A 5,425-nucleotide genomic window follows, 5' to 3' on the forward strand; every position below is an offset into this window, starting at 1 on the left:
TTTTTTAAATCTTTATTTTTGAGAGAGAGAGAGAAAGAGAGACAGAGTGTGAACGGCGGAGGGGCAAGGAGAGAGGGAGACACAGAATCGGAAGCAGGCTCCAGGCTCTGAGCTGTCAGCACAGAGCCCGATGTAGGGCTCAAATTCAAGAACCGTGAGATCATGACCTGAGCCGAAGTCGGCCGCCTAACCGACTGAGCCACCCACGCGCTCTGATTTGCTGGTTTTTTGATGACCCTTTTGTCATTTAAAAGTATCCATCTTTGGGGCGCCTGGGTGGCTCAGTCGGTTAAGCGGCCGACTTCGGCTCAGGTCACGATCTCGCGGTCGGTGAGTTCGAGCCCCGCGTCAGGCTCTGTGCTGACAGCTCGGAGCCTGGAGCCTGTTTCCGATTCTGTGTCTCCCTCTCTCTCTGACCCTCCCCCATTCATGCTCTGTCTCTCTCTGTCTCAAAAATAAATAAACGTTAAAAAAATTTTTTTTAAATAAACAAAAATAAAAGTATCCATCTTTGGTGTTTTTTTAAAACCCAAAATTTGATGCTAATGCGGCTGTTTTAGGCTTATGATTAGTGCTTCTAGGATATAGTTGTACTTTTTTCTTTTAATCTATGTATGTCAGTGTATTTAAAGTGTATTTCTTGGGGGGACGCCTGAGTGGCTCAGTTGGTTAAGTGTCCAATGCTTGGTTTGGGCTCAGGTTATGATCTCATGGTTTGTGACTTTGATCCCTGCATTGGGTTCTGCACTGACAGTACAGAGCCTGCTTGGGTTTCTGTCTCTCTCTCTGCCCCTCCCACATGTGCGCGCGCTCTCTCTCTCTCTCTCTCTCTCTCTCTCTTTCAATAAAGTAATAAACATTTTTTAAAAATAAAGTGTATTAAAATTTTTTTTTAATGTTTATTTATTTTTGAGACACAGACGGAGCATGAGTGAGGGAGGGGAAGAGAGAGAGGGAGACACAGAATCCGAAGCAGGCTCCAGGCTCCGAGCTGTCAGCACAGAGCCCAACACGGGTCTCGAACTCACAGACCATGAGGTCATGCCCTGAGCTGAAGTCAGACACTGTACCACCTGCGCCCCCAGGCGCCCCGGGCTTGCATTATTTCTGATGAAAATGTTGCAGTCGTTCTGCCTTTGTTCTTTTCATAATGTCTTTTTTGCCTCTAAGTGCTTTTAAGTTTTTATCAACGAGGGGCGCCTGGGTGGTTCGGGTGGTTAACTGTCTGACTTTGGCTCAGGTCATGATCTCATGGTTCGTGGGTTCAAGCCCTGGGTCGGGCTCTGCACTGACTGTGCCTTGCCCGCTTGGGATTCCCTCTCTCTCCCTCTCACTCTGCCCCTCCCCAGCTTGTGCTTCTTTCTCAAAATAAATAAACTTAAAAAAGAAAAACAAAAAAGGTTTCATCAGTGGCTTTCAGCCATTTGGTTATGATGTGCCTTGCTGTGTTTTTGTTACTATCCGGATTGGAGTTTATTGGCTTCGGATTTGTTGGCTTTGGATTTATTGTCGTCAAATTTGGAATGTTTTCCGTTACAGGCTCCGTGTGGTGGTGGGTGGGGTTGGGTGGTACAGCAACTAAGTCTTTCCTGCACTGGGGGGTGGTGGTGGCGGGCATGTGCTATGGACCAAGTTGTTGGGAAGTGGCAGAAGGGGGGAGCTGAGCGCATGTAGTCCTAGGTGGGGAAAGAGGGGGTTGGGGCTAGAGTCTCCGGACCCCAGGGTATACAGGGACTTTGATCAGGACTTGGGCTAAGAGGTCTCCCACTGCGCTGGACCGCTGGAATCCAGTCATTCCTTATGTCACTGTCCCCGCACCAAGGGAAGGAGCCAAAGGCACGTGCCTGAGCGTGTGCCCTCCTGGGTAGGGTCTCCCCTACCAGGGTAGGGTCTCCCGTCTGTGAACCGGGTCCGCTGTGCTTTCTGTATGGGGTCTGTACCCTCTCCCAGCTCTTCCTGGGATGGCTCTAGCCCTCTAGGTCAGCCCTCTGGGGGTCCCCCACTCCCACTTGGTGGGCTAGATCTCCCCAGCTGCCTGACGTTTGGCAGGTATTGGGATAACGGCAGCTGTGTCCCGTGCAGAGGGAACGAGGTAGAGACCGCAGGAGAAATAAGATTGGCCCTGGCTATGGTTCAGCATCACCTGGGGGGTTTTAACAGCCCCTGGGGTGGCCCTACTGGAGCCCAGGCTGATGTAATTAGCTCAGGCATCCTCCACAGTCACGTTTTTAATCTGCTACTTTTTGCGATAACGGTAGATTCACGCCCGTGTGTAAGACGTAATACAGAGTTTCCGTGTTCTGTTTACCCCGATGGCAATGGCAGCATCTTGAAGACCACAGTGCCACAGTACAGCCAGGAGATTGACATGGACATCTTCAAGATAACAGAAGAGTTGCTTTCCAGGAAGAACTCACTGTTTTATATCCGTACTCACTTCTTTTCTGCCTTCAACGCCTCCGTCTCAGCTAGCAACCGTTAAGGTTTTCTGTGTCTATGATTTTGTCATTGCAACAATGTCATATAAATGGAACCATACAGTATTATGGACTTGACCTGTTGGGGCCAGGTTACCTCCAGCTTCCATGGGTATAAAATCTGGTGTAGGTAGTAGCATAAACAGACATTTATTGGAGTAGAGCAAAGCCCAGAAATAAACTCTTCTATATATAGTCAGATGATTTTTACCACGGGTGCCAAGAACATTCCGTGGGGAAAGGACAGTCTTTTCAACAAATGGTGCTGGGAGTACTGGACCTCCACATGCCAAAGAAGGGACATTGGGCCCTTACCTAACACTGTGTGAAAATTAACTGCGGGTGGGGGCAAAAGCAACGGCTGGCTCGGAGCAGTAGCCTCGCAGTGGCCGTCGAGGGGTCCTCCAGCCAGTGTTGCCCCCGCCCCAGTCTCCAGCATGGGAAGTATCTTCACAAACCTCTTCAAGGGCCTTTTTGGCAAAAAGAGAGACGTGCATTCTCACGGTGGGCTTGGACGCTGCAGGGAAGACCACCATCCTGTACAAACTGAAGCTGGGTGAGATGGGGACCACCATTCCCACCACAGGCTTCCACGTGGAGACCGTGGAGTAGGAGAACATCAGCTTCACCGTGCGCGACGTGGGCGGCCAGGACAAGATCGGCCCCTGTGGCGCCACTTCCGGAATACACAAGGCCTCATCCTCCTGGTGGACAGCAAGGTCAGAGAGGGCGTGAAGGAGGCCCGTGAGGAGCTCGTGACGATGCTGGCGGGGGACGAGCTCAGGGATGCCGTCCGGCTGGTGTTCGCCAGCAAGCAGGTGTGTGCGCCCCGGCCATGCGGGGTGGGAGGCGGGGAGGGGTGGTCCCCGTGGACCGCTGACCGGAGGTCGCCGGGCCTCGCCCACCAGGACCTCCCTGAGGCCATGAAGGCGGCCGAGTCTATGGACAAGCTGGGCCTGCACTCGCTGCGCCACAGGAACCCGTACATTCGGGCCACCTGTGCCACCAGCGGGGACAGGCTCTATGAGGGGCTGGACTGGCTATCCAATCAGCTCCAGAACCAGAAGGCAGCCCCCCCCCCCACCTCCGTCCACATGTGCTTTCACTCCCTCAGCCTGCAAGGGCCAGGTTTGCCAACGAAACAACGACCTCTACTTTTTTCTCTCTTATTTTGATAAACACTGAAGAAGCTGGAGCCGTTCAACTTTATCTTGGGGAAATCCTCAGAACTGGTTTCTTTGGTGTCGTGGAACCTCTTACTGCTTTCAAGACACGATTGGTAATCAACTGTTTTGTATACTTATTTCCAGTTTTCATTTCGACAAACAAGCACTGTAATTATAGCTACTAAAGTCTCTTAACTAGTAAAATAAATAATAAAAATAAACATCAAAATTAATTGCAAATGAATCAAAGACCTAAACTTAAGAGCTAAAGCCATAAAACTCCTGGAAGACATAGGGGAGAAGCTTGACGCACTGAACCTGGTGATGATTTCTTGGATACGCCACCAAAAAGCACAGGCAACAAAAACAAAAATAGATATATGGTACTTCATCAAAAATAAAAACTTGAGGGGCGCCTGGCTGGCGCAGTCGGTTAAGCGTCCGACTTCAGCCAGGTCACGATCTCGCGGTCCGTGAGTTCAAGCCCCGCGTCGGGCTCTGGGCTGATGGCTCAGAGCCTGGAGCCTGTTTCCGATTCTGTGTCTCCCTCTCTCTCTGCCCCTCCCCCATTCATGCTCTGTCTCTGTCCCAAAAATAAATAAACGTTGAAAAAAAAATTAAAAAAAATAAAATAAAAACTTGTGCATCAAAGGGCACTATCAACAAATAAAAAGGCAACTGAACGGGAGAAAAATATTTGCACATCACATATCTAAGAAAAGATTAATACCCAGAATATATGAGGAACTCCTAAAAACAGCAACAATAAAACTGAATTTGAAAATGGGCAAAGGACTTCAATAAACATCTCTCCAAAGAAGATATTTGTGGGGCTTTTTTTAAAGTTTATTTATTTATTTTGAGAAAGCGTGAGTGCCAGCAGAGGAGGGGCAGAGAGAGGGAGAGAAGAAAGTCCCTAGCGGGCTCTGCGCCGTCAGCACCAGAAGCCAATATGGGGCTCGAACTCAAGAAGCCGTGAGATCTTACCGCTTCTCGACCTTTTGGCCAAGATCAAGTGAAGAAGCCGTGAGATCTTGACCTGAGCTGAAATCAAGAGTTGGACACTTAAGCAAATGAGCCACCCAAGAGCCCCTCAAAGAAGATACTTGAACGGCCAATAATCACACGAGAAGACATTTGATATCCTTAATCACTATGTGAATGAACATCAAAATCACAATGAGATACAACCTCACACCCACTGGGATGGCTAGTGTGAAAAATAAGTAACAAGTGCTGGCGAGGATGTGGAGAAATCGGAAGCCTCGTGCACTGCTGGGGGGAATATAAAGGTGCGGCCCCTTTGGAAAACAGTATGGCTGGTCCTCAAAAATGTTTAAATAGAATTACCATTCGACCCAGCAGTTCCACCTCTGCGTACATAAGGAAGCGAAAGGAGGGACGTGCAGAGATACTTGCACACCCAGGTCCACAGCACCGTTATTCACAACAGCCGAACAGCCGAACGATGGAAGCCATCCAGCTGTCCTCAAGGGACGAGTGGATAAACAAAAGGTGGCTTATCCATACAATGGAATACTACTCCATCTTAACAAAATTCCGGGCACAGGCTGCAACATGAGAGGGGAGGACTTCTGCTAGGTGAAATAATAAGCCAGTCACGCAGAGCCCAATATTGTACGATTCCACTTAATGTGAGGCATTTAACCATTAAGATCAGAGGGCGAATAATGGTTGCCAGGGACTGAGTGGGGGGTAGTGGCTGTTTTATGGATACAGAGTTCCTCTTTTGCGAGATCCGGAGTTTGGAGCTTAAATGCA

At 49.4% G+C, this 5,425-nt stretch overlaps 1 pseudogene; it reads left to right on the forward strand.

The window, feature by feature from the left end:
• Nucleotides 1-1,321: 1,321 nt before the first annotated feature.
• Nucleotides 1,322-4,100, forward strand: LOC109495891 (annotated as a pseudogene).
• Nucleotides 4,101-5,425: the final 1,325 nt, after the last annotated feature.

Source organism: Felis catus, chromosome F2 (assembly GCF_018350175.1).
Source record: "Felis catus isolate Fca126 chromosome F2, F.catus_Fca126_mat1.0, whole genome shotgun sequence".
Classification (NCBI taxonomy): Eukaryota; Metazoa; Chordata; class Mammalia; order Carnivora; family Felidae; genus Felis; species Felis catus.